The sequence below is a fragment of the Gracilinanus agilis genome, chromosome 4 (assembly GCF_016433145.1).
Source record: "Gracilinanus agilis isolate LMUSP501 chromosome 4, AgileGrace, whole genome shotgun sequence".
NCBI lineage: Eukaryota > Metazoa > Chordata > Mammalia > Didelphimorphia > Didelphidae > Gracilinanus > Gracilinanus agilis.
This window is the reverse complement of record NC_058133.1, coordinates 207,527,832-207,539,990: the sequence shown is the minus strand read 5'-3', so window position 1 is coordinate 207,539,990 and position 12,159 is coordinate 207,527,832. Positions and strand designations below refer to the sequence as shown.

The following is a 12,159-nucleotide window of genomic DNA, read 5'->3' as shown; positions in this document are numbered from 1 at the left end:
AAATCTCTAATAATTAGAGAAATGCAAATCAAAACAACTCTGAGGTATCACTTCACACCTAGCAGATTGGCTAAAATGAAAGAAGGGGAGAGTAATGAATGTTGGAGGGGATGTGGCAAAATTGGGACATTAATGCATTGCTGGTGGAGCTGTGAACTGATCCAGCCATTCTGGCTGGCAATTTGGAATTATGTTCAAAGGGCTATAAAAGAATGCCTGCCCTTTGATCCAGCCATACCATTGTTGGGTTTGTACCCCAAAGAGATCATAGATAAACAGACTTGTACAAAAACATTTATAGCTGGGCTTTTTGTGGTGGCAAAAACTTGAAAAGGAGGGTATGTCCTTCAACTGGGGAATGGCTGAACAAACTGTGGTATATGCTGGTGATGGAATACTATTGTGCTCAAAGGAATAATAAACTAGAGGAATTCCAGGTGAACTGGAAAGACCTCTAGGAACTGATGCAGAGCGAAAGGAGCAGAGCCAGAAGAACATTGTACACAGAGACTGATATACTATGGTAAAATCGAATGTAATGGGCTTCTGTACCAGCAGCAATACAATGACCCAGGACAATTTTGAGGGATTTATGGTAAAGAACGCTACCCACATTCAGAGGAAGGACTGCAGGAGAGGAAACATATAAGAAAAACAACTGCTTGAACGCATGGGTCGGGGTGGACATGATTGAGGATGTAGACTCGAAACTACCACACCAATGCAACTACCAACAATTTGGAAATAGGTCTTGATCAAGGACACATGACAAAACCAGTGGAAATCTGCATCGGCCATGGATGGGGGGAATGCGGGGGGTGAAGGGGAAAGTAGGAGCATGAATCATGTAACCATGTTAAAAATGAATATTAATAAATGTTTAAATTAAAAAAAAAATTAAATAAAGTAAGCCTGTAGTTTTCCTCAAGAGCAATCAAATCATTTAAGGACCACATTTCTAACTAAATGTGATTCTATCACAATCACTTTTTTATGCACGTACTACATTTTAATAAAAATATTATTCTATTAGGAAATCAGTTTAAAACCAAAACTTCATGCTATAGATATTCATCCAACATCTATCTTCACCATGTATATACTGGGATATAGCAAAGATCTCAGTAAGTTACATAGAAGAGGGATATATTTAATGTAAAAACAATTTATAAAGAGGATACAGGCATAGTTACCTATGAGTATAAATAAGGTCTCCCATTCCCAAGATAAAAACTCATAACCTTCACCTGGTCAGTTACTTTACAACATAAATTGTTCAAGTTTCATTAGGTCAAGAAATACAGGATTCTGCATTCTGCCTAACATTTTTTATAACCATACCTATATATAATAATCATGGTTAGTAGCACTGTTTTCTAACACTAAAGATTTCAATATTAAGACATTCTGGCACTAGATTAGGCTGCATATTATATTCATTGGCACCACAGCACATGTGTATACCACTACCACCTCGTCCCCAAATGAGTGTATTTCATGCATGGATTCTATAACTAATTCTATTTACCAGAGGCCTCCAATTGATAGATTGAAGTTGAATACTTCACCGTGGAACCTGACCTCATTAACTACAGGAGAGGTTGGCATCTATGGTTGTTTTTCTTTAATGGTGTTGTGAAGTGCTTCTTCCACTCCCCGACAAAAGTGGATATAGAGGAACCATGGACATGAAATGGACCCAGGCCATTCTCAGAGAAGATAGTCATGAGAATCTGAATGGCACAGAAGCACTACCCAGCATCTGTTTTCTTTAGCTCCCTTGCCAATATCCTTTTAAGAGATCATCAATTTTTAATTATTTTAATTTTAATTTTAATTTTTAAGAGTCATCAATTTTTGCATACCATATCCTAGAGATCAGATCTGAGCTTGAGTATACTGTAAGTCTCACAATGAGAGAGAAAAGAAAGAAGAGTAAGAGACGATGTTATTCAAGTGAGAAAAGAAAAAGGTCTGGCTAAAGGCCACAAACCATGTCCAATACTACAAACTTCAGTCAGTCTTCTTAATCCACTCACAATCACATGCCTGCCCTTCAACATTTTTTTAAAATTAAATCCTTACTTTCCATCTTGGAGTCAATACTGTGTATTGGGTTCCAAGGCAGAAAAGTAGTAAGGGTAGGCAATGGAGGTTAAGTGACTTGCCCAGGGTCACACAGCTGGGAAGTGTCTGAGGCTAGATTTGAACCCAGGACCTCCTGTCTCTAGGCCTGACTCTCAATCCACTGAGCTACCCAACTGCCCCCCCCCTTCAATCTTAAACAACTCAAAAAAAAGATCTGGGGATTGTTGTTATTGTTGGGGTGCTTTGTTTTGTTTTGTTTTTGGTGGGTGGACAACAGCAAGGGGAAAGGGTCATGGAAAAACCAGACCTGTGATTTCACTAGTATATGGATTTTATGAGGTTGGTGGGAGATCTTTCATTAGGACACTGAAATTCCCCAAAAGGCTGAAAAACAAGGCTAAAAATAAGAAATAGTGCTCTTACATCCTGTGAAGCACAGTGGACAGAGAACTGGCGTTGGCATCAGGAAGAGATGACATCAAACCCTACCTCTGACCCATATTGGCTGTGTGACCCCTGGACACTCAAGGAGTCCTGACCCTGGACATATGGAGTCTTAATTCCTTATCTATAAATGATAGGGTTGGATTAGATGGCTACTATGCTCCAGCCCTTCCAGCTCTTAAATCTATGATCCTCTTGCCCTATAACGTGTGAAGCCATCCAGCGGCTCCACAAAGGTTCCTGGTGGGTAGGACACTCAGAAAGGGGAACCAGGGACTGAGAGAAAATGGGCTACAGGTTAAGGACTAATGGAAAGAGAACATAAGGTGAGAATAAAGACACACAGACAAAGAAAGTTCTGGCATGAGGTAGTCAGACAGTGAGCAAGCTCTGGTGGAAAAGAGCTTCCATGGTTCAGAGCTTCACTGGGATGACGCCCTGATGGTAAAGACCTTAACCCTTAGCAGACATAATGGTCTTTTATTGGGGTTACAACAGTATAGGGAGAAGGGGAAAAACAAGTAGTCTGATAAATTAATATTATAAGGTAATCATCACAAGACACAAACTGGAGCTAACACCTAGATCAGGAATCCATATGACCCAAGGTCTTGGTACATATGTTAATTGATTGTTATTGGTAAAATAAGGAGACAGAGATAACTGACTAGTCTTCTGGAGGGTAGCCTTAGGGAAGGGCTAGGAATTTGGCCAGGCCAAGGTTCAGTTTAACTCAACGGTTTCAATTACCTCATCCTTTCCCTTTGCTACTCTTTATACTTCAGTGTTTTATATTTCCGAAACTCAGTCATTCCCTTATACCTCCTACCACCTCAATTTACTACCTCCACTATTGCACCCTCCTTTCCTACCTACTGATTTAGGGATCTACAAACCCCATCCACTTGTCTTATCCACTATTACAACTACCTTATCACCCTACCAGTTTAATCCCCTTATTACAACTTAGCACTCTTAAAACAATATTAACATTAATGTATACCTGGACTGCTACAACCTGGGCTAAAAAATACAAAGTTATGATTTTGATGTAAGGAAAATTAATGTTGAATTATAATAATTTATATGTAAAACCGTTCTTAAGCCTCAGGCTTTGAAGGTCAGTCAGCTTCCAAAAAAAGCTAGAGTAATTTGCTTCCAGGTTTCAGGGCATCTCACTAGGTTGGTTTTTATTAGAGGCAGGGTAGAGACCTGCTCCTTATTTATCTGTAAACAAGCACTCTAGGTAAGGGAAGTCAGCAAGCTCTAGCAATAGAACTTTGCAGCCTCTTGGCTGGGAAAAGCCTATGGTGGCATCTTCTTTATGAGGCCCACCTCTTTTGAGATGAAATAATGGAGGAGAGCTGAGCTCTCTAAATTCACCACTTCTCTTGAAATACCCACCAAGGGAAAATGGTCAAGATGTCAGGTCAACCAGAAAGAGGACACAACTACCTTTATAAGCAAGAGACAGGATTCACTCATTTTTCCTTTGGAGAGGTGTGGAAGCCATTCCTTATCAGTCATATGCATCTATTAATAAACACTGCTATTCTTGGAGAAATGGCCTCATATTCTTTATTAGGTTGAAATCTGAACACTATAATGTCCCACCCAAAATTTAAAGACAACTTAAAATGAGTTGCCATTTATATTACTATCATAGTCTAACAACATGTCTATATTTGTTTTTTCCCATCTGATGGAGGATAGAATAAAATAATCAAGCCACTTCTCCTACATGAGACTTAAAATTAATACTGATTCTGTTTCTAAATATTCCAAAAGAAAAAGTCCTGGAGAACAAAACTGATTTTTCACTCAATATTTTGAGTAAGAAAGACAAGAACAAGATATGAATGAACTTTGAGAAAATGGCCTCTAGTTCTAGATAAGAGAGATGTAAAGGGTTATAATGGAGTCATATGCTCCTATACAAACCCCAGGAAATAGATAAAAAGGAATCCAGAAGAAGCAATGATTAGAGGAAAAAAACAACCATCAACAGAGGATACAGAAGCCAGTTTTTCCACTCAGTTCAGAACTTCGAAAAAAAAAATCAAGACACCGGCAGAGGTTGGGAGGGGGTTGCATCAAGGAAGCCAGTATGGTCTGATAAACTGGCCTGAAGCCTGTAGGCATATGGGAAATTTTTTAAAACCCCACTAAATAGGCCAAAAGCCAGTAGTAAGTTCTGAAAGGTGGAGTTTGTAAAGGGGAACCTGCCTAAATTCCAGTAAAAGTGTTTAAAGCCTGAAGGGATATAAGAGAAAGATCCCAGAGAAGCCAGCCTAAACAGAGATAAACAGGACTGATAGCAGCAGACAAGTTGCTGTCCTAGAGAGAGGCTGCAAGCCTACTTGAGTAATCACCAATAAACAAGACATGATAGAGATCCCAGCCCTGAGTTGGCAGAAAAGAAGATGGTAACAGCCAGCCAGCTTCAATAGGTAACTAACCAGAGAGAAAAGAATGGCCATGGCATCCAAACCTCAGATGAGATAAGATCAAAAAGAGCCTAATCGACACATCCAAGTAAGCCTAAAAGGTAAAACCTGAAGAGATTAGATAGATGTATAAGTAAAAGCAGAGCCTGAAAGAAAAAAAAAATGACTCTCCCATAAAGACTATAAAAGGGGCAGGAAAAAAATGCCACATATGACAGAGAAAAACTGAAGAGTATTTGGTTAAATAGAAGGTGGAAAAACCTTACCCAAGTAGCAGGCATCCTGAAAAAGAAGAATGAAATAATCAGATCTCAAAAACTCCATGAGACAGTAAAAAAAAAAAATTAGAACAAAGTTCACTGATCAGAGTCCAAGATCCCGGGGATAGAAATCAAATTCTTTTGGAAGAGAGTTATGAAGAAAATGTCAAGGAGAGATCATTTAAGAATTATCCAACTCCCCTGAAAACAAGAGCAAACAAACATGAATACCATATCTCAAGAACTAAGAAAACTGCCCAGATCAATTAAAACCAGAGAACAAAATAAAAACAGAATGAATCTACCAATATCCATAAAAGAAATCCCAAGTGGAAAACAACTAAGAATATCATAATCTGAATTCAGAGCTTTCACACTAAGGAAAAGATTCTGCAAGAATCAGAAATCTTTTAAAAGTTCAAGTACAAAGGAATCACAGTTAGGATCACATAAAATTATGCTGTCACTGGTATGAAAGATGAAAAATCTTGGAATACAAGAATCCAAAATGTAAAATATAAAGGTTGGCAACCAAGAATTACACCGTAGCAACTTAAGCATATTGCTATACAGGGAAAAATTGGCCTTTAATTCAAGTGTTCTTGTGTTCTTGATAAGAACAGAACTAAATAGAAACTCTGAAATGAAAACATAGAAGTAAAAAAAAACTTATCAAAAGTTAAATACATTTTAATAATTGGAAGAGGCTAAATAATAAAGTTCTAACATTTTAATAGAAGATAGAGAATCCCAGTGCCTTCAAGGGTCACAGAAGTTACACCCAAACATTAGGGATTAGATGTCACCTTTGTTATGTTTCATTAGTTTTAAGAGAGGAAAGAAAATGGAGGGGGAAAAATATGCTGGGAAAGGAATGAAAGAGGGCAATGAACTTACCATTTCCCATAACTGAAGTGTTTATGAAGATAAATATACAAATAGAGCAGGGATGGTGGAAGCAGGCATCTCATAGACCTTGCTCTTATCTAAACACACACACTCACACTCACTCACTCTCTCTCTCTCTCTCTCTCTCTCTCTCTCTCTCTCTCTCTCTCTCCTCTATCACANCTCTCTCTCTCTCTCTCTCTCTCTCTCTCTCTCTCTCTCTCTCTCTCTCTCTCCAAGAAATAGGGAGTTTACATGAGAAATCACAGGTGAGGGAACAGTCACAAGCATAACAAAATTCAAATTCAGTTGGGGAGAGGGGATGAAAAATCACAAAAGGGCAAATAAAAAGAAAGCATAACCTAGCTTATAACTGGGCAAGTCACTTAAGTCACTGAGGAATGCCTAGTCCTTGCTGCTCTTCCGTCTTAAAACTGATACTAGGACAGAAGGTAAGGTTTTAGATGGAAAAACAAAACAAAACATAAGAACCAGAGATTGGAGTCTGGAATAGGTTAAGAGAGATGGGGCTAAGGAAAAGGATGATACAATTTCAATCAGAGATTAGAAGGATGATCAGATTCCTTCTTTCTCTCCATCTCCTTATTTTCAAAAAATTGGATAGGGAGGAGAGAGGAAAGGAAAAACTCTGAGGATACAATAGAGGGAAAAGCCCAATAATCATAACCATGAATGTGGGGAGAATAAACTTGCCCATAAAACAAGGAGAGGATCAGGATGGTTTAGAAATCAGCAATTTGTCAAAGAACCATATCTAAAACAAAGATTGACATACAGTTAAAATGAGAATTGAAACAATCTATTCTGCTTCAGGCAATTAAAAAAAGTATAAAAAAAGTATAGGTAATTCAGATAAGGAAGAGTTAAATTAGACATGGGTAAAAGAGAGAACACAAAGAAACTATATTAGGTTTAAAGGCAACAAAGTTAAAGACTCAAATAGAATTTTATAAAAGTTAGAGATGACACATCTTTGGCAATTACTCAGTGGGAATGGATCAGGAACATAGGTATACATGTCACTGAGCTGTGCACTGTATCTTTACAAAAACTGACCATGTACCAGTGCATAAAGACATCAAAAATAACCACAGAAAAGCAAAATATTAAATGCACACTTACTAACCGAAATACCAATAAAGAAAATTTGAAGAAAAGATTCAAGATCAGAGAATAAATAATTTAATCCTAAAGAATTGGTGGGAGATAGATCCAAAATGGTAAAGTAACAGGAAGTAGTACAGTGAACTCTCTGCTAATCTAGAAAATACACCAGAACAAATCCTGATGGGGTAATCCAAGAAAAAGTCACAGGGAGCTATTTTCTGGCACAGGGAAACAGACAGAAAAGTCTGTAGCCAATGGTGAAAAGGATCTGGCCTGGAATGATGAACATGCTGCACAAAGGGCATTCCAGAGCAAGAGAGAGGCTGTGCACCAGGGCAATAGAAGGTCTCAGACTTTTACAAGTCCACTGGGACCAACTGGCTGATTTTGAAAGTACTGAAAGCTTGCAAGACCCTAGCTTCTCCTTGAAATTCTGAAATATTCTTGAAATACCTTCAGAAAAAGGAATAAGACCAGGCCAAACCTTCCTTCCAGAAGGGCCCCAGAGTTCAGCCTTAGCATCAAGTGCAAAGTTGGGAAGTAGGCAAATTCTAATCACTAGCCACCCTGATCTAAGCTCTTTGAGTTTTTGACCTGGGTTTGGATTGGTGCAAGAGTAGACTGCTGCTGGATTCCACTTCTAACAGCCAGCTGCCAAGTTCTATTAGTTCAGAGTCCAAGAATTATAGACTCCCCTTTGGTCTGGGTTTCCTGACCTAGTTATTCCCCTGCAAACTAGGCTAGATGCTGAAAATAAGACCATGCTCTGAGCTTGGGGTATGAGCCACAGCACTGTTGCTGCTAACTTCTGAACTTCCTTTCTCCATATACAGCTCAGGGCCTCCTTCCCCAGGGATGTCACTCCTTTGCACAGGTCCCTTTCTTAGTCAGCCTACCCTTGATCTATGACCCAAAACCGGGAAGCAGGAAACAAAGTTGCCAGTTTGTACCTATCCTGTTGCATATCATTAAAAGATTGGGACCTTCTTTTGGCCTGGTACACAGCCTATCCCTGGGGGCTGGAGTGCTTCACAACCTCCTGACTAGACCCATCATGTCTATCTCTCTACTCAGACAGAGGCCAGAGAAATAAATTGCTGTGACTTTTTCTGGATTTCCCCATCAATATTTAGTCTAAAGGGGAAAATGACAAATGTTGGAGGTGAATGTGGAAAAGTAGGGACAATTATACACTTCTGGTGAAACTATGAACTGATCCAACCATTTTGGAGAACAATTTGGAATTATGCCTACAGAGCTATAAAACTGTATATCCTTAGATCTGGGAATGCCATTGCTGGATCTATTTCCCAAAGAGATTAGGGAAAAAGGAAAAGAATCTGTAATGCTCCAAAATATTTACAGCACTCTCTTTGTGGTGGCAAAGAACTAGAAATGGTAAGGATGTCCATCAACTGGGGAATGGCTAAACAAATTCTGGCATATAATTGTGATGGAATACTACTGTACCATAAGAAACAATGAGCATATTAACTAAAAGAAAAAACTTGGAAAGAACTACATGAAATACTGGAGTGAAACAAGTAGAATTAAGAGAATCCTATATACAGCTATAGATTTAATATTTAAAGAATAACCTATGAATGTTCATCTCCAGAGAATGAACTGAGAAATGAAAACACAAAAAACATAATCTATATATTTTGGTGGATGATGCCTTCTGTGGTATGGGGAGGGGAGAGAGAGGCTGAAAAAAATTAAAAATAAATAATTTGGTCTATATGTTCTTTGCTTGTTTGTTTTTTTTTAAACCCTTACCTTCCATCTTAGAATCAATACTATGTATTTGAAACCAGAACCTCTAGTCTCTGGGCCTGACTCTCAAGCCACCTAACTGCCCCAGTCTACATATGTTAAAAGGAATTTGTGGAGGGAAGCTCACTATACTGTTTCCTGTCACTCTACCATTTTTTTGGCTCCCACACTGGCAGCTGAGTTTCAGGTGTCTCTGGGATATTCGGATGGAACTGTCATTCTAGCAGTTTGTTTTGGGGGCCAGAGAGTAGGGCTGGATATATAAATTTGGGCATCACTGGCACAGAAATAAGAGATCACCAAGTGAAGAAGTATATACAGAAAGAAGATGTCACCCCCACAGAGCTTGATATATACCACAGTTAAGGAGTATATAGATATACCATGACAAATCATCAAAGGAGACTAAAGTCTGGCCAGACAGATAGGAGGTAAACCAGAAGAGACTAACAGTGTAACAGTACCCCAAAGATCAGAGTACACAGAAAAAGATGGTGGTTAACAGTCTCAAATATCCCAGAGATCAGGGACACTTGAGGACTGAGAAATGGTCAAGAGATAACTTTGGAGAGAGTGGTCTCTGGTAAGTGTTAATGTTAGAAATCAAAGTGCAGAAGGTTAAGAGGAAAGTGAACAGATAAAATGGAGAAACTATGGGATGATAGTGAGCAAGATATCTAAGGATGACTTAGTTGTGTTTGTAGGCAGCAAGGAAAAAACCAACATATAGAGAGGATTTGAAGAGGAGAGAGAGAAGATGTTAGTGGGGGCAATCAGCTTGAAATGGGGGCCTACAGATAAGAGAAGGGTCACTTCATAAGAAAACCACATGAGTTAAAAAGAAAATGATAAGGGCTAAATTCTTGTGTTATGAGATAAGCAAGGGAGAAGAAATTTTGTTAATAGCCTCAATTTTTTTGATAAAGTAAGAAGGTGAAGTCCAGTCTGCAACTGAGAGGGCAATGGGAAAAGGTACTACTTAAGTCTAGAGAAAAGAAAAAGATTTGGAACAGCCTCAGGGGAAATGGGACAGAGAATCAGTTTTGTTCATGGCATTTTCTTGGCAAATACATTGAAGTGGTTTGCCATTTCTTTCCCCAGTGCGCCCCCATTTTACAGATAAGGAACTGAGGCCCAACCTTGTTAAGTTATTGTATTAGGTACTCTAGCCACAAAGGTCACCAGTTAGGTGCATTTAGCACAAAGAATCAATTAAGAAGAACTAAAAAAACTGTTTAATCATTTATCTATTTCACAAATTTCCTCTTCTTTAAAATGAAAAAATTGATTAGATCACTTAAGGAAGACTGGCTTTAACTCTGAGCTTAAGGACAGAAAGTTGCCTTTAATTTTTTTTAAAAAGAATTCTCAGGGCCTTCTCCATAGAAAGAAGTGAAAGAATAACCTTTTATCATATCTATCTCACAAGACCTCATCTTAAATTTTAAGAGGAAAGGAATGATTAGAGAACATAATGCAATTTTTTAAATATCTCCAGGGCCTTGCACATAGCAGGAGCTTTATGAATAGAATTGAATTAAAGTAATGTACACAATTAATACTACTTAAGCTTTTTTGAGATTTGAAGATTTAACTAGAGGTGGGACTTTTGGGAGGCTTGTGATAGCTGGTAAACACCAAACATTTTTCTAGAGGTTGCTGTGGCTCAGTGGCAAAATACACTAGGTCTGAAATCAGGAACACTTAAGTTCAAATGTGACCTCAGACACTTCCTAGCTGTGTGACCCTGGGCAAGTAACTTAGCCTCTGATTGCCTACAGAGGGATCCATTGGATCCACTGTGGAATTATTCCAATATTCTTGCCAAGAGAACCCCAGAGATAACTAAGGTTCATGGAACAATGAAAGTTAGGGCACAACTGAATAACAATATATTATATTTAAGACAAAACAGTAGAATATTCAAGCCCAATTACTGGACCAAATATCTTTATTTATAGGGCTGATTTATAACTAATTGGAAATAAGAACTGTTATTAACCACTTTCTAGAATAAGCCATAATAAGAATTCCCCTTAAGATCCTGTTGAGAATTCCCCGATTTTAGTCTAAAGCACAGGGAAGTTAATTTACTAAATTCATTTGAAGAAAATGTTCTATTTTACTTAAGTAAAGATCATGTTCTGGTCGAATTTTTATGGCCAAATGGCACTGGCAACTTTTCTCCAAAGCTATGCTTAGTAAAACGTACTTAAAGGTGGAAAAGTAAATTGCCTTCCCCCCCAAAAAATAAATAAATAAGGCTGCTTTGCGGCATTGAACCAGTTGAGATTTTGTGGTAAACCCAGGCAGCAGGTTTTCAAGACTTTCTCTAGCTCAGTATAAAGTATATATTAAGTAGGAGTAGAAGGGCAGATGGTTGGAGTGATCCAGGGTTATGATTTGGCAAACTGTAACTGACTACAGAAGTGGACAAGAGATTTGAGAAGAGAGCACAGTGTAGTGTGGAAGTATTTCACTGAGGTGTCAAAATTGGAAGAGTGTTGCTAGATGAGGGAGTAGTCTGGTCAAAAAAAGGGGAGATGAGACCATAGAAAGGGAGAAGGAAAGCAGAGTGACATGTAATGATAGATTATGATCAGATAGAGAATTAAAGCTCTCATGATTACGAAAGTAGAGTGCTTGTGGATGATGGAAAGATCAAGGATGGAAAAAATCAATGCATCTCTGCATGTAGCTAAGAAGAATGTAGAAACAGGTCAGGGGAATTTAACAGACTACAAGATTGGGATATTTGAGAAAACATGAATATGCACCTTGAAGACACCTAGCACAAGGGCTGGAAGTGGAGAGGAATACTGCAAGTCAGGCATTGACCTCATGGAGAAATAACAAGGAAGTAACACTGAGAATCTGAAGGAATAACAGAGCTATCTATGAATCATAGTCACTGGAATCTGGATCAGATGAGGAATTTAGACAGCATCAATCTCTAAGTAACAGAGACTGCTGGAATTAGTGGTGAGTCTGTAAATATAACAAAGCATTAGTTTGTTTTTTGTTTGTTTTGTTTTGTTTTTTAAAACCTAGTAGGAAACAGTCAGGGGCTGTAATTAGGTCTTTCCTAAAAGGTCATAACACAAAATTGATCAAAAAGACACATGGCC

The 12,159-nt window shown here is 38.3% G+C and overlaps 1 protein-coding gene across 2 annotated transcripts in view; it reads right to left on the bottom strand.

Moving 5' to 3' along the window:
- The window catches only part of PRPSAP1 (phosphoribosyl pyrophosphate synthetase associated protein 1), a 63,208-nt gene that overhangs the window by 50,264 nt on the left and 785 nt on the right, over nucleotides 1-12,159 (bottom strand). The gene's annotated exons all lie outside the window — the stretch shown is intronic.